General features: G+C 47.8%; 1 pseudogene; it reads left to right on the plus strand.

The window, feature by feature from the left end:
• The first annotated feature begins 1193 nt into the window (after positions 1 to 1193).
• Positions 1194 to 22984, plus strand: part of LOC125721668 (pyruvate carboxylase, mitochondrial-like) — a 52427-nt pseudogene continuing 30636 nt past the window's right edge.

Below are 22984 nucleotides of genomic sequence, written 5' to 3' on the forward strand. Positions count from 1 at the left end.
TATTTACATTTTGCTATAAAAATAGGACATAACTTTGCATACACATTCAGGTTTTACTTTTCCTAGTTCATGTGACTAACATCCGAAGAATAAGTACAATTAGAGTACGATGATCGTAGCAATCTTTTTAATATTACAGAAACTTTAAAGCCGTGAGCTTCAGGTAATTAATTTTCACAGAGGAAGGGCGCTCATTGAGTTAATGGAAGCGACACATTATTTGAGATTACTTTGCCAACACTTACAATTAAGAGATCACAGCTAAACCCGACACACCTAAATTACCACAGCTGAATTGTGAATCATAGCAATCCAGTAAGTATCAATTTTGCATCAATATTGCCCGCGGCCGCCTTCGCATTTCAGCATTATGTCATTATGTAGGCGGGACCTAGGCGTCTAGAAGTTTCACCAATAAAAAGTCAGTGGTCTTTAGCCAATGACTGGTTAGATCGGTCGCCTCAACTGTAACAGATGGAGCATGTAGCCAATTATCGACTTCTCTGAGTTTCTGACCATGAGCAAATGGTTTTCATTTCAAGCCTATTACCTTTCAGTATTTCCTGAGTTTACATAGCCTCAAGATGACCTACTAATACGTTTATATTTCGTGTTAACCGTGCAAAGATTTTTCAACGGAGCTGCCACTTGACATTCGGCAATAAAAACTCAAGGTAATGCAACATGCTACAGCTACTAAAGCTGGAATATTTGAATAACTGCCGAATCGATCACTGTCGGAAGCAAGCGGATTTTTAAATCGTTTTTTTTGTGTACGCTTGCGCGAAAGGAACAATCCAACCTATCGTCTAAGGAAAATAGCCTTCTTTCGCTTTTTCATTATATGTGTAAAGCATCCACCCATTACTAATTTATGAATTTCTAATTACGTGTTGGCTCACTTCGTAATGGCCTAATTTGCTGTAAATTTAGCAACACTGTCTGCATATTTGGTGGTTTCACTTCGACTGAATAATTTAACGAACCAAATAAGATCAGTCCCTCCAAAATAAATATAAACACCGAAAGACCGCTTACAGATGACTAAAGTCCTGGAACCACGCGTTAGTATTTGCGTTGCGAGTTCAATTGAGATAAATCGTTCAGGGGGGGCAGGTCTTTGCGGCACGAGGTGACTCGCCATTGGCCCAATATCAGATAGGGGCGTTACGGCCATGGCCAATTAGAAGTTTCCGGCGGTGGTGCTTGGGGGCAATTGATACCTGGGCTTGAGTAGGTAGTTTGGCCTGCCGGCTTTTGACGTCTCCGCTGCCAGCCATCACACCCCCCCGACATATCAAGCGGTAGAGTTGGAGAGGAAGAAACGAAGTCAGTCGATAGTAGCTGGACTAGCAAACTGGCGACATTGAAACCACCCGGGCTAGGGGTGTAACACGCACGATAGGGGCACGTCGCGGCTCTGTCAGTGACACCACCGTGAGAAACTTTTTCTTAAAGGTTTAAACACGACGCACACGAGGCAAAGGTAACTTCACAGAAACATGAGTGTTGTGTTTAGTGGAACGAGCCTGTTTTGGCCAGCATCGCCTACGCACTATGGTGCCCGGCAGTTTGTTAGCTAGCGGCTAAATACATCGGGACAGATTTCTCAGGCCGGGGACTAGTTTGCATGTTAACCACGCACGCAGCCAGCCACATAGCTCGCATTGTGGTTACCCGTTGCAAGCAATTATTTTTATTGGAAATGCAGACCTGGCACTGCATGACAGTTAAGAGATCCTCCGTGTTCAATAATTAAACTTTCCTCGGAAAGCCTTTGATACAGAATATTTAATATCCTATGAGGTATTTTAAAAATAAAATTTAAATTGCATCCACCCATTCCGCTTTTCAGTCACTGGATGACCAATTAGGAAAGGTTCGCGAGCTTTTTGTGCGGTTTTCTTGGAACTAGATGCCTTTTGGACATGGCGCTAAGATAGGTGCTGTATATGCATTCAGATAAGACATTAGAAGGTTATATGCTCACATCCCAAAGTTTGGTTTAAAACTGTAACGCAGCCCAGCGAGACACTATGTTGAAAATGATATGTGAATATAATAAGAATGGGGAAATTGGCCCGCATGTTTAATTTTGAGTAAAGTGCTGACACGGTGATCTTCGCTTTCTGCTGCTCGTTAGCGGCTGCTGCTGCTGCGCCGTGTGCCATGTGCGGCTGTCCGTCTAATTCATTTGCTAACGTGCAGTGGTGTATTGCATGCAGTACATGCGCGCTGATATTGAGATACATTTTAAAATTGGCACCATAGTGAAAAATGTGTTTGATGTCGGATCTTCTGCCAATAACCCTGATTTGATAGACCTTGGATGCATGAATTAGTGTTCTTATTAGAGTCAATAGTCCTTTTTTGGAATAAGCTCATAGAATTCTGGCATGAAAATTAAAACGTACATATTTTACATGATATTAGGTAGGACTTCTGTACTGTATTCTGTGAAATTGCTTCTTGGAAAGTTAATTTTTTTTCTTTGTTTTATGTGCCGTTTATAGCGTCGGTCAAGGTTTTCATTCAGATTCCCAACTGGAACCAGTATTCTGGCATGGTTGTGAGGGCTGAAAGTATTTCTTTGAGTAAACAGCTAACTTCACACAAGTCCAAAATATCCAATTTCTTCAGTCAGCATTTAAGAGGTTGGCCGCCTGTCCTGACGTATTTAAAATCCATGGCATGTTTCTGGCGAAATACTGTTTATATCCAACATGGAACATCTACCCAAGAGTGGCACATTGAGTGGTTTTTTTTTGCTTTGGGTCTCATCCATAATCTTATTAAACGTCCTTTTCATACCCTGAAAGCTGATGCAGTAGCTGGTGCCCAGCGTAAAATCAGGCCTCCCCATCTACATCTTTTTATAACTTGCTTTTTCTCATGGCTTCTCCTGTTCATTACTGTTAGGTGTTTAGAAACTTCACAGATTGGGAGTTAATCTAAGACAGCCATGAATGCAGAGCTGTAACCTTGCATTAATTGCATACTTTTTTTTTTGCAGCTGTTGCGTTGTATACTGAAACTATATAGTTTAAAGTCCAGAGAGTAGACCAATGGTGACTTGTGAATTAAGAAATCGCGAGTATGGCATCTCCTATTCCTGATCAGGGTTATGGTATGTGGAGGTACGGCGCAGGGTTGTTTCAAACAGGACAGGGCTAGGGGGCACCATAGACGGCATGATGGCCCATTTGATAGCCCAGGGGCTTGAATAAGATAAAATCCTTACCTTCAGCGCTCACTGTTTACATTATGCTTTGTAACCTCTGGCCGTTCTGGTAAATCTTTGTTTGAGTTGCCGTGTGTCTGTGAATCACCCCGTCGTGCCTGTCATGTGACACCCCCCCCCCCCCCCCCCTACTCGCAGCGCAATGGTCGTCAGCATTAGGGAACTGGAGGACGGAGCTCAGTGATTTCTGTGTAAGTAAGTGAAAGGTAAGAGGTGGGAAACTCCTTACTGGGGACGTGTCTGTTTGCACGGTCGAGTGTGGCTCGACACGCAGCCTCGGTATGATGAAAGCAAACACTGAGCTTGGCAGTCGGGCTTGTCCACCCGAGCGCTGTGAGCAGGAGGCCCCTGCTGTCATGACAACGATTTCTGCTAGCTGCCCTCAGACTCTGAAACGAGTCTCCCTCCTCATCTCTCACAGTCAAGCTAACTGGCCTTGACTGTGGATCACCATAAACTTCCATTTTTACACTTTATGCAGATGAAATACACAGATAATTTTTATGTCTTTAGGTTGAGTTTCTACAGTAAACGTTCTGCGGTCACATTCCGCATGAATGCGGTCGCATCCCATGACTTAAACCTTTGAAACTCATAATTGGAGTCGGGAAGGATGTGGTGTAAATTGGTAGGTAAGTCCTGTGTGCTTGAATAATTTGGAGAGGCCGTTATTGATGATGCTTTTTTTTCCTAATGGTGAAGCTGGCGTGGATGTTGCCAGATGGAAGTGGCTTTGTTCGCACTCACGGGAGAAACGCTTGAGTCAATCACAGAAACACTTTGCCTTTGTGTTTCGTTGTGACAGTCCAACTTTTGCGCTTGAGAATAGCCGGAAAATGGAAAGCAATTGAACACTGTTGTATTTCTTGCCTCGAACCGATTGGCTGGTATTGAAAGCCTCTGGTTGGCAGTTCTGGTAACGAGTGGAGATTCGGCTGTCGTGTGCAGTTAGTGCAGATGAAGGAGCAAAGGGCTTGTGCTCTTTGAGTGTTTTCCTGTGAGTTATGGCTGATTTACGTTAAAACGGGGGTGACCAGTCTTACCCAAAAAGGCCCTCGGTATGCAGGTTTTTACTGCAACTCCTTAATTAGATTACTAGTTAGAGGACTGATTGGCTGAGGAGTCGTCACTGCTGGGTTTTGAACAGATGATCTAAAGGTTACCCCTGAAACCTGCATACACACCGCCCCCCCCGTGTTAGAGGAATACAACTACCCTATTCTCCGTTGGGTCCATGCCTCCCCAGTTTGATTGGTTTCTGATGTTGCATCCGGAACTGCGCCATGTGAGGAACTGCTGCGGAAATGGATGGTTCTCGGTCAATGGGCGAGTTCCGTTCTGGAAGCGTTTCATATTTTATGCATCTTAAGTGATTCTATTTATTTGTTGACTTGTGCTTTCTTAATGCATCCACGAGTGTATTTTTCTTCGTTTCGAAAACGGTGCATTTTCACCATCTTGCGCCGCGGGAACCGTCTCCACCCGTATCTGCGGCTGCCGTTCCCTGCTGGTGGCGAGCCGCGTACCGAGGAGATCGGCACGACAGCACGTCACCAGGTCCCGGGTGTGGTTCATGGGTGGGAACGGCGTCCACAAGAAGCACATGCGAACCGAGCGTTATGCTCAGTGGCCTTCGCCCCCCCCTCCTAACTGACCCCACTACACGTCCACCTCGGTGTACAACATGGCTTGAGCAAAAGTGTAAGATTCCCGTCCAACCGGTCCACCTTCCTGAAACACTCCAACATGAAGACCATGAGAATCTTGCTTGCGCACGCTCACATTTATCCCAGGGATCTTGTACGACGCCTTTTAGGATTTCCGTGCCGCCGAGATGATTGTGGGCAGCCCCTTGTGTGACAGTGTGAGTTCTTTTTAGATACCTAAACCTCCACAGCCTTTTTTTTTTTTTTTTTTTGGGTGTACTTCAGAGTTTATCGACGTTTTATTGTTGGTGCCACCCCCATCAAAGGAAGCAAGTCCCCGTGTGAGTGATTCTCTTTTCTGTTTGCTGCTCCTGAAGTTGTCTGCGACGGCAGGCGTGAGTTCCCTCATCCTCGGTCTGCTTTTATGTTCCCGCTCTTTGGCGCGTTGACGCTTGTGTTGCCGGTGATGAAATCCTTCCCTTGACTCCTCCAGTGATGGATTTCTACACGGCTACGGGATCTGTCAAGCCGCAGTTATTGGCCGTGTGCCGCCTTGTTTGTCGTCCGCTGTGGCCACTCTGAAGACTTATTGTTGCTATTGAGCCGTCGAAACCCCCGAGGGTATTGTTTTATCCAGGGACAGTCTGTTTTAGTGATGTCATTAAATCAACGCTGTAAAGGTAAATGGCACCGTTTGCTTGGCTGTTAGGCTCTAACAGGGCTCCTCTATTATCAAGGCTAATGGTGGGGAAGGCCCACACGTGCTTGTTTGACCTTGCAGACCAGCCACTGAGATTGTAAATAGGTGTGCGGTGATGAAATGTGCCTGAAGGTCAAGTGTTGTAATTGGATGATGTTTGAGTCTAGATTATGGCGGACTCGCGACGCTAAATGCTTAGCCTCAGTTGTTGCGTGTCTGCTTCCTAGACCTGGGGGGGGTTGGGGGGGTGTTCCACACACCAGGATTTCTCACGTAGCTGGGTTAACTTAAGATATAAGTCATGATAGTTAAAGTACGGAACATTCCTATTGGAGAAAGAGGCGCAGCGCTCAGATATTTGGATCGGTATCAGCACCGATCCATACCTAATACAAGGATCGGGTATTAGCTATATGTAACCGATCCACGTTTGATACTTTATTTAATCTGTGAAAAGAGAGCGCCTGTTTCTTGTTAAATCAATTTGTACAATCAGTCGCATGACAGCTTTTTTGCGTTTTAGATTAGTAGATTATCGTGGCTTTCACGCCGAACGCTAAGGCTGCTTCTATCTTTTTAGCTCTTGTTGGGTGTGAGTGCAGTGACTTCCGCCTGCTGTGATGTCCAGCGCATTTCCATCTCAGTACGAGAAGCATAACATCAGTTAAGGTGACGATCTGGAAGTATTTTCCGCTTTTTAGCAATAGTAGTGGCACGGCGGATTGCAGTCTTTGTGAAAACCACATTTTCGAGAGGTGGGAGTAGCATTTAGTGGAAAATCCCACTAAGCAAAGCGCATGAGGTTGTGCTAGACAACGAGAGTCGTATGGAAAAAAGCAAATGGATGTCGGTAGCTTGGGCGGTTCTGCGCGCTCGCTGCAGCTTGTGATACACGAGGGGCCGCGATCGGAGCAAAGTGTTGCGATAGCTGGTGACAGTGGGAGGCAAAATGTGGGGCATTTTACGCACTTGCCGCTTTGCGTATCTCCGCTTGGACGATATTTAGACTGAACTGCAAATGCCTGAAAAAATGCTTAAAACAAGATGTTCAAATCAGGTGGGACGGTAGCCTGTGTTGTGTGTTTCTGGTACCTTAAAGATTTACATTTATACTTTTTTTTTTTTATTACATTAAAATATTGAGGTAAAAAGAGCTCTTGTATCAGAATCTGTATACGTCAGTATCACCAGTTGTGTATCAGAATTGGATCAGAACTGGAAAATATGTGGATCGGCTGCTTGAACTCTTATTGAGTTATCAATCACGGCTTCCATCTTAAGTTAACCCAGCAAACTGAGAGATCTTGCTTTGTGGGACGTCCCCCTGGTTTGCGTTGGAAGAGTGGATGAAGAATCATCCTTCCTCAAAAGTCTGATCCATGACCAGTCTCCCATCACTGGTCCCCATGTTAGGGCGCCAAGATTTGCTGGCTTTTACTAAAACCAGCTAGTTCTAGTTTCTGTTGCTCTGCTGGTCACATCTACGTGTATCTCACAGGTGCTTTCCACCATGCATACTAGACATTTTGGCTAGTGTATAGAACTAATTTGTGCAAGGATTGCACACCTGTAATTTTAGACTGGCGTTATTTGACTGAAATATCCAGTCCTGTGCACTGAAACCGTTCGACTTCTTGCTGGGAAACAACACTTCAGCTGTTAGTAGTCTGTCAGTCTGATTACACCTTTCGCATGGTTTCTCCTTTGACTCCTTCCCATTCACCATCTTCTCTCCTCTCCTCTCTCACCTGCCTGCCTCTGTTTCATTACCACGGTTTCCTCTCGCCTGCCTTTTTCATCTCCTCCGCCAGCTCCTCCCGTTCAGCTTAATTGACGGCGCACTCGTCGTCCTTGGCGGCAGAGTTTCGCCGCGCCGATTCAAGCGAGCGGGTGTGAAGTGGCACCTTGTGACTCTGCACATAGGATGTGTGCTTAGTCATAAGATTCGGTGTTTATCTTATCACGCGATACGGCCCCACTTTGTCCTATCGCGTTAGGCCCCTGCTCAAGCCCACTATTATTTTCCCTCCTTCGCCTGCATTTCCCTCCCTTTCTTCACCCTCTCACCTTCTTCACCCTCTCAAGAGTTTCCACCTCCGTAATTAAACCTTTTCGGAATGTTCTGTGAGGTTCTGGTTATTGGATCCGTCAGTCGTGGCCTTCTCCATGATGAACAGTGACCTTTGACCCGGCGCTCTACCCTGAGGTGTCGGGACCCAGTGACCTTGAAGCAGCGCCGTTACGTTTTCTGATTAGTCGAATGCCATGTCAGGCACATAGCAAACCCTTTTTTTTTTGGTTTGGCACGATTCTGTTAAACACTTTAGATATCAGCCAAAGCTCCGTTGATCTCTGGAATCCAAATGCAGTGCAAAGCTTTACACTTCAAAGGATAGTCTTCTGTTAGCTGTGTTTTAATTTTGTTTAATACCTCTACAAGGGAATCCTGTTTCTCAGGTTCAGTGGGACGTCTGTAGGTCTCGAAGGATAATTGTCTTAGTGCTTTGGTCTGGTTTCCTGTCTTTGACGTTGGGGGGGGGGGGGGGGGGCGGCTATCATGTTCTGTCTGTAGGGGGCACCTGAATATATCTTCAGATTTTGCAGCTGATTTTTCAAGCTTGGAATTTTTCCCGGAATTCCCTGTTGTCTTGGTTGCCTTGTAATTGCCTTTTGTTTGTGTAGCTTTCTTTTATTTATTTTTTTACTGTAATAAAAGTAAAGTTCTGGGTTATTTAAGTTTTTTTGTTGTTTTCGTCAATAGGTCTTTAATCAGAATTCAGTCCGGCCTTCGTCTGTTTTGGCCTTGTTCTATTTTTTAATCTGTTTCAATCAATTTCAATCTAGTTATTCAGAAAGTTGCATTAGTCGTAAATGCTGTGCTGATAGGTTCATTTGCTGCGAACGTGTGGCATGGAGAGAGGTGTAATAATGCTTTAATTGCTTTCTGCAGTTCTCCTGTGTCTTAGACGAGTGTGTGCGCTTATTGAGTAGCCGCCCAGGCCATCTGTCGAGCCGCTAGCTCGTCCGTTTGAGAAGCGCGCTCGCTTGGCTGTTAATGAATTGACCGTGACGTAGCTCTGCGCTATCTGCAGTGCTAATTGTTATTCCATGATGTGGGGGGGGGGGGGGAGGGGGAGAGCTGTACTCTTAATGAGATTCTCAACCTGCAGGGATCCCTTGTTTTTTTGTTTACAGCTGTTTCTCGAATGTTTGGCTACATTTTTGTGGCCGTTTTTCTCTATACCTGAATACATTCTCCGATTCCTGCAGTCTTTTGTCACACTGGTCCAGCTCCCAGATCATTATTGGCAGGATCTCCTGGGTCAGACTGTCCCTCACCTGGTGAGAGGAGTCGTCCTGGTTCTTTGTACGTTCCTAGAGACAAGTCGTCTGTTCCTGGGGGTTGTTCTTTTGCTCAGTGGTGAGCAGATGATTTTGGGGCCTCTATTTGTTAGTCTTTCCGGAAGGTTTCTTCCCACTTTAGATGTTACCTTTGAGATGCAGAAGTATTTACGCTAAGTGCCCAGGCTTCCTCGCGCATATTTACGGCCTCTGGTCCTCTGGCCCGGCCCTTGTTCTCATGACGGCTGGATGTGGGGGGTGTCTTGTGGGGTCCTGGGTGGTAGCCGACCATCGATATGCCCCTGGACCTCATCTGAGGTGCCGTTTCAGCTGTTTAAGTTGCATCTTCCTGACTCTGCACCCATCCAGTCTGTTTCCCCTTCGTTGCCCTTTGCGATCTTCCTCCTCGGCTCCCATACCGCGTCTCACCTTAAAGCCGATCCCTCGCCGAACGTGGTCTGTACCAGCACCGGCTCCTGGCTTTCGTCCAGCTCTGCCTCTTGTTAGCGGAACACAGGCCCTCAGAGGAGCCATCCAGAGCTTTGTAATTGCTGGTCAGTGTAGCGTATGAGGTGGGGGGGAGGGCTCCCAGCTGACCCCCTCAAACAAGCTCTGGACTGTGGTGCCTTTTCCTAAAGTTCTCCTGATGTTTCCTCCCGGATCTCCTACTGCGTTTGTAATCCTCCCGGGCAGCCAGATCTGGTATTTCTTCCCCAAAACATGGCAGTTCCATTTGGGTGCATGTTTACGGCCAGTGCTGTGCTGTGACCGTTCCCCCCCCCCACCCCTCGTAGGAATCGCATTCCGCCGGCCTCCGTCCTGGCAGGTGTTCGCTGTAGTGGAGCAGTTTTTCGCATGCGGTCGTGGTGCCAGCCCGGTTCTGGAACCCGTCTCGCTCGCCATCGCGCCTCCGATTTTTTTTTTTTTGCCTTTTCAGCTCGGCCATTTTTAGTCGCTTGGCACCTTCTCCTTTCATGTCTGTTTTTAACTCGGGCTAACAAAACTGAAGCTTTATAGTAGCTCGGCACCAGTTTCCGAGCAACACGCCTCACCAGAAGGTGAGATGTTTGAGTTCCTCCTGGAACATGTCTTTTGTGCTTCAAATTCCTTTTCATCTTCCTCTGCTGCCCCCCCCATCCTCCCCCAGGTGATGTTACTTCAGTTGGGGCCGTTGCGCGGACGCCTGGGGTTGCTGGCGTTCAGGGTAACCCGCAGGCCATGGCGAGTGAATCAGCTCTCCACCCACAGCATTGAGCTAAAGCCCATCAAGAAGGTCATGGTGGCTAACAGAGGTACATCCGCCCCCACCCCCGTACACCAGCCTCACATTTTTTGATTTTTAAACATTTGTGAGCCAATTACACGGCATGTGTACAAAACAGCTTTGTTTCCGAAATTTCCCCAAATGTGGTGAAATGTTAAGACTCATTTCCATTGCAGATTTAGAAAAATGCGCCGCCCGATCGGTGTTTACCGAGAGATTTCTGACAAGGCTTTCATACAAACACACGATGGCAATAAATGCTTGGGAACCCAGGGAAGGGTTTGATTTACTGTGTGGCGTCAGTCGCTGTGGTTGCTGTTGGTCTAAGTAAGTGAGGTATAGTGACTGAAATCCGTCATTGGCTGATGATGGACAGTAATCCCACCCCTTGCGGGTTTCAGCCGGTACTATCCTTGGAAAATATGATGTTAAATTTTAAGAATGGCTCTTCATTTATGATGGAGCCCTTAAATGCACGTAATAAAACGTCCTGGAAGGAAAATCCAGGCTCTTTCCAGAGATTGAGGCGTGAAACTTCTAGGCCTTCAGTGCTTCCTAATTGTGATGTTTTCAGCTTGGTTTGGCCCTATTAGGAAAACAAATGCCTGCAGTAATTATAAGATAAGTATGCGGTAATCAGTGTGTTCAGCCTTGAGAGTGCTGGTGGTTCAGTAAATGGGCACCAAGAAAGGCATTCTTCATCGTAATAATTAGGCAATGTTTTTAGTCGTTTAGCACAGTCCGGGCCAAGTAGAGTGTGCTCCATATCGCCCTCAAGTGTCACACAGCTAGTTTTGTAGAACGGATTCAGACCTGGATCGCTAAGGTCATTAATGATCTCTGGCTGCTGGGGGTGGAAGGCCTCCGAAAAAATGGACGTTGAGTATAGGGATGGGTTTATTTCTGGGGTCACTTTGGGCCCCCACCACTGCAATAACTCGGAGGACCCAAGCAAATGCATGGTTTGAGTGGTGATGAACACTGCTAATGACTGAATGCACAGCGTGTTCAGCTTGGCACATACACACTTTTTCTCATGTTGTGGCTCTTTCTCATTGGTCATTGTTTGTTTTTTTTTTTTTACCTTCCCTTGATCCTTTTATTATTTTTTTTTTTACCCACTTTTGTTATCTTCTTTTATGTACATCACACTGCTCTTATGTCAGCTGTATTAAGACTTAGTCTGTCTTCATTAGTCTGGGCTGCGACTGCCGCTGGACTGTTTATGAAATCTCTCTGAATATGACTCATTTGCTGTGTTTATGAAAATCTCCTTTTAATGCCGTATTTTGGGAATAATTTGTGGAACGACTGGTGCATGTAATTAACAGCAAATTGTTGCGATTAAGCCAGGGGATGTCTGGGAGCAGGCTTTCGAGCACTCGCCGGTCGCCCAGCACCACTCCCGCTATTCTCTGCCATCCCGCCAAATCCGCTTAATATCCCCATCAGGTGAGATCGCGATCCGCGTGTTCCGGGCCTGCACAGAGCTGGGCATCCGCACTGTGGCGGTCTACTCTGAGCAAGACACGGGCCAGATACACCGGCAGAAGGCGGACGAGGCCTACCTCATTGGCAGAGGCCTGCCACCCGTGGCTGCCTACCTGCACATCCCCGACATCATCAAGGTGGCTAAGGTGAGATGCCCGTCTTCCGGGATGCCAGGGTGTTCTCGCTTGGGTTTTGACCCCAAGTCATTTCCCCCAGTGGCTATATTTACATAGGTTGTGTGTCTATTTTTTTTTATAGTAGGTGGTGTGCTGTGGGTTCAGACTCTCATCAGAAGGTTATTGGATCAAAGCCCATATTTGGCAGCAATGATGTCCCGAGCCGATATCAATCATTGGAATTGGGGCTGGTCCAGGCACTTTATTTATATTGGTTAGCGTTGAGCGTCCATGGCTAGTCTAACACTGTTCTTACACTGGATTTTCAAGAACCTGACGGGGTTTGAAGTTCCAGCATCTGCTCAATTTTGTGTCATTTGTGCCGGTCGTATGATTCAGTCACCCGCTGCAGTACGCTTCAGGCACTTGGTCTGAAACTACAAACTATCGAGATGTCAGCCGTGTAGAAGTTCTTTAAATTGGAATCGCAGAGTAGGGATCACTGCAGCAGCGACCTGCAGTGTTTGCGATGCCCTCCTTTGGATAGGTAGCAGCAGAGCATCGTTTTAAAACGACAAATTTCATTAGGCAGAAGCATCATAAGGAACAATGTTGTGGGGCATGTTCAGACCAAGAATGCACTGATGCCTAATGGATGTGTATGTACATTTAAATATTTAAGATTGAACTGGGGCTCGGAATCAGAAACTATTAATATCGAATGGATCAGATCTGGGTACCAGAAAATCAGGGCGTCCCTACCTGGCTGAGGTGATTTAGCCATTGGGCCTCAGAACAAGGACCTTAACCCTAATTGCTCCAGGCTGATCCTGCTAGCTCGCTTTAGATAATGCACCTGTTAAATAAATGTATTTTAAATGGGCTTGAGTGCCATGTTTTGAACTGAACTGCTGGTAATTCTGTCTTTTGGTTCTATGAAGTACAAGTAGTCTGTCACACTCAGAGCCGTTAAACCTGGCAGCGGAATTGAACAATAATGTGAATGAGACTCCGCGTAAATTAAACCGCTAATTCGTCCAATAAATTGTCGCGTATCATTTTGGAACGAGGAGACAGGTTCTCGGTGTTCCGATTGTAGGCGTTGCGCTGCGTTCCCCAATCGCACAATTAAACGATCTCCTGCTCTGCCCGTTCTCTGCGTGACTCACGGCTGAAATGACTTGTTCGTTTGGAACGGGGGGTAGCGTGCGGGCCTGCCAGAAAGGCCGAAAATAACTCGCAAGGAGGCAGGAGCGTGAGCTTTTGATGGGAACACGAGAGCTTTTAGTTTTGATTCTGCATGACTGGGAGATCGGAGCCTGGAATGTTTTTTTGAAAGCTGCAATGTGTCATCTGGCAGTGTCCTTGGTGCTGCGGAAGTTCGACGCCCAAAGGTGCGTTTGTACTGCCGACTGGCCGGGACGTGCATCCAAATTGACTGTCTCAGACGATAGGGACGGAATTTCACTCTGCGATTTGCGTCAGCTTGCCGGTCAGCTTGAGTGCCTGTCTCTTAAACCATCTGCCTTCGACAATCATCGTAACCAATAACCATCTGTAGGGGGGGGGGGGTGGTCTCAGTGAGTTAGGATTTTGTGCCTGCGATCGGAAGCTCGCAAGTTCAAATCCCATCTTCAGTGACAGTCATGTGTTGTTTGGACCCAAGACGAGGCACTTAACCCCCTCAAATGGGCCAGGGGTGCTGGATAATTGGTCTGATCCTGGGCCTGGACCCCAAGTTTCAGTTTCAGCCATATGTATGTGTATTTCCCAAATAAGACCAAGATGGGTTAGACAGATAGTTAAAGGATTCCGATGTAGTTGCACTCATACTAGTGCAAAATGCAAAGCATCATTTAGTAATTTTCTTTTTATTTCTGTATCCATGACCCTTGTGACCTCTTGTGCGAAGACCCTGCCCCTTAATGACACACTCTGATCCTTCGTCTGGTCCTCCACCTCCTCTGCTGCTACAGGAGAACAACGTGGATGCCATCCACCCAGGCTACGGCTTCCTGTCCGAGCGCTGGGATTTCGCGCAGGCGTGCACGGACGCCGGCGTTCGCTTCATCGGCCCGCCCCCTGACATCGTGCGCAAGATGGGCGACAAAGTTGAGGCCCGAGCCATCGCCATCAGCGCCGGTGAGAGCTTTTAAGCGGCTGTAGGTGTGCCTGCGGCCAGTAGATGGAGCCGGTGGGTAGATGACCCTGCTCACTAGTTTGTTTGGAATCAAGCCCACCATTCCTGAAGGGGACAACTGGGGGAATCGGTTGTGCGTCATGGGAGGGGCCCAGTGGAAGTAATGTTATCCTGGGAATTATACGTGGCTGGTCTGTCCGGAATTGTGCAATGTTACCTGTAAGTTTAGGACTCGATCCAGTTATTTGGTTTTCGGGTCTCACAAAGCTGAAGCTCTAGGTGAGCCAGGTGTCCATGACCTACAGCCCTATTTACTTGTTTGTTTGCTTAGCTCAGCTGATAGTGTCATAAACACAGTGACCTCTGGTGTTTGAGGAGAGACGTGGCATGCCTGCTAGACGCCCCCAACCCAGTGTTCTCGAGGGGTCCCTGATGTTTTTTTTTTGTGGGGCGGGTTGCTTTCTGTTTCAGGGGTGCCGGTGGTCCCAGGGACGGAGAGCCCCATCTCCTCGCTGCAGGAGGCTCAGGAGTTTGCCAACAGCTACGGATTCCCCATCATCTTCAAAGCGGCCTACGGGGGTGGGGGCCGAGGCATGCGGGTTGTGAAAGAGTACGAGGTGAATCGGGAGGGGCAGGGCAGGGGTGGCGTTCTGTGCGAAAATCTGTTCGGTTTTGACTGCTGGGCTATGGGATTTGATTGGCCGTGTTGGGATGTGTTTAAAATGCACGAGTGAATCCTTGTTTAAGCAGCTCATGTGGAGATAATGGAAATGGGGTCGTAGGTGAGCTTAGGCGATTGATCTGAAGGGCTGCGTTCCACTCAATTTCCGTCTCAAGTCATTAGATTGAATTGGTAAACAGGTGGCACGAAATGGTCTGTTAGCACGCTGGCCCGCCAGGAGGCGACCTCTTCTAATTGGTGGACAAACGGAGTGCGGACGAATTGGCTGAACAGCAGAGGGCGAGGCATGGCCGAGGGCGATACGGATTGGCTGATCGGTTGGTTGGGCACGCACACTCATTGATCACCTTCGCTGACTGGTACAGGAGCTAGAGGAGAACTACCAGAGGGCGTACTCGGAGGCACTCGCCGCATTCGGGAACGGAGCCCTCTTTGTGGAGAAGTTCATCGAGAAGCCACGTCACATTGAGGTGCAGATCCTGGGTGAGTGTGGGGATCTGCTTTAGCTAGCTGTCTTCTGACCTCTGTCCCCTCACCCTGCTGCTCTGAAACACTGGGTGTGTGTCTGAAATAGCGTGCTTGTTCGCTATGTACTATGTGTGGTATAGTATGCAAAGTAAGTAGTATGTCTGAATTCTCAGTATGGATGAAACAAAAGGCAACCGGTTCCTGGATGACAAAGTACATTCTGCAAAATCCCGAAGTGTTTCCGACAGAGGCTACAATTTCTCTCAAGGCCACTGGAGCGCCGAAGAACGTCGCTTGCTCAGAAATTTGTCATGATGGTGGATAAAGTGCTGTCTTTTGTACAATTTGAAATAGAAAACAATATCCATTTATATAAATTCACCCGAGCATGTTTTTTTTTCATACATAGTTACATTTTTACCTTTTTTGGGGATCAAGCTGCATCATTGGTAAACATCCTGGTTAGGTACGGCCACCAGCATATCCAAGCGCATCCATACTATTTCTAATGTATGCGTATAGTATGTACATTAACAGTCGAGTAGTAGGCATCTAGCCAAATTCAGTACTTGCTGTGTAAGTATTCGGTTTTGGATACACAATTGCGTTCATACCGCGTTGGCCTCTCGATTATCAGGGGTCTAAGGCTGGTCATGGACATTCGCATTTTTAATTGACGACGGCTGAATTGTCATGTCTCTGCCAGAACAAGTCTTTCTAATCTCCTTTTATTATAAATTTAACTTGAAAGGGACGTAGTGTGTGTCACTCATTACATACCCTCGTACGGCTCGAGTTCTGTCAAAACAAAGCGATTTTCTTCAACTCTGGATATTTTGTTGGACGTCTTTCATTTTTCCGGGAGCCTGGATGCAATGACGATGTTACCGATGGTTGAAATGTTCCTTTTATTGAGATCCTCGGTCTTTCTAAGGCGATAAGTACGGCAACGTGGTCCACCTGTACGAGAGGGACTGCTCCATCCAGAGGAGGCACCAGAAGGTTGTGGAGATAGCTCCCGCAGCTCAGCTGGATCCACACCTGCGGGACAGACTGACCGCCGACTCCGTGAACCTGGCCAAACAGGTACCGCTCACACCTTTGTCCGAAGACCTTTGGTTCTTTTTCTTTTCTTTCTTTCTTTCTTTCTTTCTTGCTTTCTTTTCCCCCTCCTCTGGCAGTAGCCTATCGATTTCATTTTAGCAGAATGCAGGGGGCCCTTTTGGGACTTAATCTAATGCTATTCTGGTTACATTTCTGTTTTCTGAAGCAGTGTTGCTCGATCTCGGCACCCCCATGACAGTGCACATTCTGCCCACTCCCAGCTAATCACCAAACACGATACCAGGTACAGGTGTGTTGGGAACTGGGAGGAAGCGAAACTGAAGACTGTTTTGGGGGGGGAGGGGGTGGTCACTGAGGACCAGGTTGTTGGAACGCTGTTCTACAGCACGTCTCCTGATCTTTTCAGTCCATCTCTCGCGTGCCCAAGGTGTACTCTGTAAATGTTGCCCTCAAGTCTGAGGAAAATGAAGGGGAAGAATGGACCAGTTCCTTGTGCGTTCGGTGCGGCCCAGTAGGTGACACGTCAACTATGAGCCAGCAACAAGCATCCTGGGAAATGCCACCCGAGGTTTTTCATGGCACTGGTATGAGTGTCCCTCAGATTTTGCCCAAGCTGATAGTTACTTTTGTACCAGTTAGTGCAAGATCCTGATTAGCCCAGTACAATATTCAGGCCGTGTGCGTCAGTAATAGCTGTGGAAGCATGTCGTACAGCTGCGTACGCCGCCCGAATGGCAACTCGTCGAGTTCTGGTTAAAAATTCTCTCAGCAGCCAGGCAGTTGTTGCGCTTGGCTGAAGGGATGCGCGTTTTCTATTGATGCCGACAGTGTTTCACGCTCAGATCTTTTATTTTAATCATTTAGGACGTGAGGCTGTTGCCAGCCGGTCACGCCTGTGTGGCTGTTCATCGCCGGCGGCCTGGCCAGAGGGCGCAGATCGGACCCACATGCGACTGCCCTGCTGGGCTCAGAGTCAGCAGGCTAATGCCCACACTCCTTTTAAGCACTGAAGATGAACCTGCACTGGGGCGATAGGCTGGAGGCTTTGGGGGTTATTTTAAGGGCTTATTTCTACTTTCTGCTGGAGTTTCATTTTTTTTGCATCCTGTGTAACTAACCCTTTTTATCCGTGGCATTTTGAGAAAGCAGGGTCAGTCCCTGGAGCAGTTGAGGGTCGTGGGGTTTGAACCAACAACGTTCTGGATATGGGCGCCAGTATCATCACTGCTCGGCAACACATTCTGCCAATGATGGGATGCAAGTCCATGACCTTCTGAGGACGGGCAAGGTCCTAAACCACGAAGCTGCGCACCGCTCCCAGGCAGGTGTACAGCGACACCATCTAATATATAAACCTAGAGCTGGGGGCAGTGTGTAGTTCTGTGGTTTAGGACTGTATCTGTCATCAGAAGGTTATGGGTTCTCATTCCCTTGTTGGCAGTGTGATTTTTACAGTGGACCTTTTAGTAGGGCCCTTAACCGTAATCGTTCCAGGGAAACTTACTCATTCTGCTCTCTCACTTGCACATCGCTTCGGATGAATGTCTGCTGAGTAAGTAAATGTAAATGCTTGCGTCTGTCATCCTTTGATCCTCCCGACTGCCTACCTGTAAATACCGATAGTCTGTTAGTACCCACCTGCCTTCTCATTACCAGAATGTGGTACTTGGCAATTAAATGATCCAGCTCTCCTTTTTCTGTCCTTCAAATGTTTAATTTCCTAATTAGATATCTTTGCGTGGAGCTAATAGTGGTTAAAAGTAAGCCGCATCAGGGGATGCGAGAGACCTGCAATACATCCCATAATAACAAACAAAACGGAACATTCAAATGCGTGCCTGTTGTTGGGGGGGGGGGGGGGTGTTCTTCAGGTTCGAGGTGTTCGATCATTAGTTTGAGTCATCTGTGATTTGTTTTTTTTTTTTTGTGTTTTTTTGCCCTTAATCTGGTTTAACTGTTTACTTGTGGTTCAGTTTTATCACCCTGATGTGGTTTGTTGTGGCAGTAAATTCTGGCTTAGGGCTTGAAGGGGAAGAACAGGAACTCCCATGACTGCTGTGTGTGTGCAGTAACACTTGTGGCCACTGGATGGCGTCCTTCATGTGACGAGGAACCAAGCCCCGAGGTACTTAGGGGAGTCGGTCAGCACGGTGAGCAGTCCAAGCCCGCTGGCCTCTCTCTGCTGATTTCTTCTTCCGTTTCACGTAGTGCCGTCATGGCAGCATGATCTGGGATGACTGAGGCAACGTGATGCCTGCACCGTGTTCATTGCCACGTCTTCCGGACAACGACAAGTCTTAGCCGGGGCTAACATCACAGAAACCGTTCTGAAACTTTTCTGCTCGCTCTCTGCAGCAGACCACGCCCAATTACTGCTATGCTACTCCTGCCCACTAGAGGGTGTAGCCTCCACCAAACTGCCCGGCAACGTGGAGCGGCCAGGCCCCTTGCTGCGATGTCGGTTTAGCGAACACAGCGGGATGTAAATGGCGAAACGCGATGGCGCTCATGTGGGAGGTGGGGTGGAACTTTAGTGGAGGAAAATGAGACGTGCGTTAATTTCCCGTCAACTCCTAGGATCATGGCAACGCAACTCTTTGGGGGTGGAGCCTGTTTCCGAGGAGTTGGATTGGGTCCCTGTGTCATGGGCGGGACATCTGTGTGGCCGGAGCCACCCTGGCCTTTGGCTGGCTGGCTTTAGGGGCGGAAATCGTTATATCTCTGCTGTCCATGAGGTTACTCATTCTGTAAGCAAACCGGAGCAAAGCAGATGCCGGGTAACAGTTCTAGGAGTGAGTTGACTTGGGGTGGGGGGGCAGGGGTGGCATGGGTAGGCCTCCTATGAAATACCCCCTCCTATAATTGAGTCTGACACCCACATGGTATTGAGCGTATAAACACAAAACTAAAACGGACAGAAACTGCTCTGCTGGAAAGGGCCCACTTTATTGAGCTCCTGTCAGATGTCACCTTTGAGTCAAGTGGGAGTCGAGTATTTGCCCCCCCTCCCCCAGCCATGCCCTAGGAAACTTGCTCCATCTCTGCCGCAGTTTAGGTACCCTTATCTGCAAGCAAGTAACCGTGGGTCCTACATCGCAAACTCTTTCTATTTGATCTCTGGAATCGATCCTCATTTGATCTTTGTGGAGTTCTAGGCTCACCACTGGGGGCCCCCCTCCACTGGCCGGGGGGGGGGGGGGGGGACTGCATATCTATATTGATTTGCCTCGTTGAATGTGCAAGCCACTGGAGTTTGCAGTCCTGTGGAGTTTAATTCAAACGGGGGGGGAACAGGGTAGAGCTGTGAAGACTCCCTGGGCTGGGCCTTGGGAGTGGTGGTGGTGGGGGAGGGGGGGGTCGGAGGGTTGCAGGTTCATATTCCTGGATATGTTTGACTATTTGCTGTGGCTCCCTAAGAATTTCCCAATACGGGGGTGGTTGATAGCTCAGCTGATCAAGTCCCGTACAGAATCGGAAGGTTTCCCAGATCCCCGAAGGCCCCGCTTAAGGGTTTAGTGGTGAAGTCACTCTGCCAGCCTTGGGATTTATGGCTATAACCATCTGATGACGGGTACAGTCCTAAACCAAAGAACCACACACCAGCCCCAAACTGCCTGATGGATAAACCAAGAGCTGGAGCTGGTGTGTGAATTAGGACACCGTGCCTGTGATCAGGAGGTTGCTGGTTCAAATCCCAGGATTTGCCTAGTGATCGCACCCATCGGGCCTTTTGAGAGAAGCCCTTAACCCTCATCTTCGTTTGCTAAATAGATGTATTACAGCTTGAATTCTAACGCCTATTTATAGAGCCCTCCCCTTGGGGGGCTGCGGTGCAGTCATTAATTAAAAGCTGCCGGAAGTCTTGCGACGTATGAGCCGGGTGACGAGGAGGAGGCAGAGAGTCGTCTGAGGGACGCCTTGCCGGTCAGCGTCGCCTCTGCCGATGCCCTGTGGAAGTCTTAGTCAGTGTGTATTTAATTTCCACGTGCGAAAAGCCAGACCAGAGCGCCACCGACCCACGTCAAACGAAATCCGTGGGCTCCTGAGCCGGCCCCGTAACCCCCTTCGCCTCTCCTTATCTTTTGTTTGCAATCTGTTTTTGTTTGTTTTTGTTTAGTTTTTTTCTTTCCACCTCCCCTACTTATCTGCTAACCCTGAGTGTGTTTGTTTCCCCTCATTGTCTTGCTCACATTTCCACTTGGCTGCCTCCATCTTGTCATTAATTTTCTGATAAGTTGCGGAATTGCTTTGTGAGGTGGGAATGGCGGCCAAGCGGAGCGCATTGGTGGGATGTGTGTGTGTGTGTGTGTGTGTGTGTGTGTCCCAGCCTTAATCCCCAGCTGTTTGCTATGGCTCATCCACGAAAATCTGGCAGCTCTGTCCTGCCCCCCCCCCCCCCATCGTAGTACTGGCTTCCCGGGAATGCTGGACGTGACTGTTTGTGCGTTTCTGTTTTCCTAAGTCCCATGGGCGTTTTCCAGATGTCGTTCTCGTGGGCGATTGGTTTAATTAGGCCTGTGTGTGACAGTTGTGTGTTCTCAGGTTAATTACCTTGCTGTGATTTTCTAGGATATAAACTTCAAGCCTAGATGCGATCGCCTGTCCCCACACGGGGACGTGGCTGCTGTGGTAACGCTGCGTGTTACTTTGGAGACTCAAGTCCGCCAGAAAACTAATCATTTATTTTTTCTGCAAAATGTCCAGCAAGTGTCTACCTTTTTCTACATTTTTTTTCACCATCCAATCGGAGGGTCTCAAAGTTAGGGTAGCCAATGAACAGACACCGCCGATGGGCCCCCCCCCCCAGTCCTCACTCCTCCATTTGGGCCCACACTTTTTGCTGGTGGCTGGTATGTAGGTAAGCAGGTTAGGGTGCTGTGTCTGTGACCGGAAGGTTGCTGGTTCACATCCCAGATTCGCCGGAGTAATGTTACTATTGGGCCCCAGAGCAAGACCTTAACCCCCCCCCCCCCATTGCTGCAGGCTGACCGCACGTCTGCTAAATAAGTATAATGCAAATGTAAGCCCCATCCCCCATTGTTTGTTTGTTTATTCCTAATATTCCCATCTCATGCTCGTGATCCGTGTTTATCTGTTCATTCATCTCTCTTCCTCATCCATCTCTCTTATTTCTCCGGGAGACATGATCTGCTAGCGCCATTTCCCGCTTCCCGCCCCAGACAGTATCAGACCCGTCGCTGGCATCGTGCCCCCGCTCTCCTGACACCCTCACTGAGCCACCTGCTATTTCCTCGTCTGCTTTTTTTTTTTTTTCTCTCGGAAAGTTCCGTCTCCCCGCTAACGAAGGCTGTCGGCGCTGCCTTTAACGTGCGCTCGACTCATTAAGAGCTCTCTCCAGGCGATTCAGGACTTACAATAAAATAATATATATATTTTTTTTTACTAATTGATGTGTCAGATGCGGACTGGTGAAACCATGTCCCGGATCAGTCTCTGACATGTCAAGTCTTCCTGTAATTAATTGCAGTTCAGTTTCCAGCTAGACTTAAGCCACCGGTGTCAGACATGCTCCCGACAGGTAAATCTCCAGTCGAAAATATCACCAGCTGCCTCTACTCCGATTTCAGATAGGAATCCACTGATAATGTCAATGCCTGATGAGGTTTTATACCCACGCCGACTTTCGCAAGATGTGGAGCCGTGATTATTTTAGAGTCTAAAGGAGTTTAAGAGGCAGGTCAAAGGTCGCCACGGTGGGGAAAAGTTGTACCGTGTTCTTGCATTGTTGTGAAAGTATCACATGGGTGGAATCATCCGAAAACGCCTTTCTGAACTGGGGCTTCATGTAGATGTTTGTTAGGGGAAGGGGGTTATGGCTGGTTTTTTGGGGGGGAGGCATGTTTTAAATTTTTTTTTTTTTTTTTTTTTTTATGATTGTTTTGTTTAGCGACATTGTGGTGCTGTGTGCATGCCAATGATGTATCTGAGAGGCGGGTGTGGGAAATTTTTCAGCGAGGGGCTCGTGTTTGTTTTTGTCTTGCCGCCCCCCACCCCACCCATACCGTGGATGAGGGATGATCTGTTTGCAAGAGCTAGTGCGACGGCAGCGGGTCAGTAGACGCATGCAGATGAGAATTTTCCGGGTGACGATCCGTCAAAGCCGCGCTTCCTCCACCGCCTCCTCGCCAGCGCCGGCGTCTCCCCGGCGATCACCGCCGTCGCCGTACACCCGAGATTCATAAGCGCCGTCTTTCGGCTTCGGAGTCCTCGCTAATTCTCCTCTTCCGTCACGTGTCGCCCACCTGTTCCTGCACCGATTTGTGTTCCTGTCGCCCCCCCCACCCCACCCCCCACTTTGAATATATCTGAATGTTTCTCACTATAATGAAGCAGAGAGTTCAGCACAATGGATATAAATGATAGTTATTCTCTATGTGCCACCTGGAGATTTATTTTCATAGAGTCTGTTCCTTGCAATTTTTATTTTTTTTTATTTTTTTTTTTTTTACTGAGCGCATTTTTGAAACCGCACTTTAATGCCGCATCTACAGTGCGGGGCGGGTATGAAGACCTGCATTAAAGGGGATCGAGCTACTTTGCTCGCCTACCGCTTTTCATGTTATGGTGGTTCCTGTCGTCTTTAATATCAAAGGAATTATTTGCATAGTCCTTCACCTTGCATGGCGTTCAGGTGTTTTTAATTAAAATGTTTCCTGACCCACCGTACTCTGGTCCTTAAGATGCTGGATGGTCCTCAAAGATTAGATCTTCCTAATTGATTTTTTTATTATTTTTTTTTAATTTTATTTATTTATTTTTTTTGCTCGAAGAATGAGTAGAGTGGTGACTCATATTTATTCATGCTGCT

This window comes from Brienomyrus brachyistius, unplaced genomic scaffold (assembly GCF_023856365.1).
Source record: "Brienomyrus brachyistius isolate T26 unplaced genomic scaffold, BBRACH_0.4 scaffold35, whole genome shotgun sequence".
NCBI lineage: Eukaryota > Metazoa > Chordata > Actinopteri > Osteoglossiformes > Mormyridae > Brienomyrus > Brienomyrus brachyistius.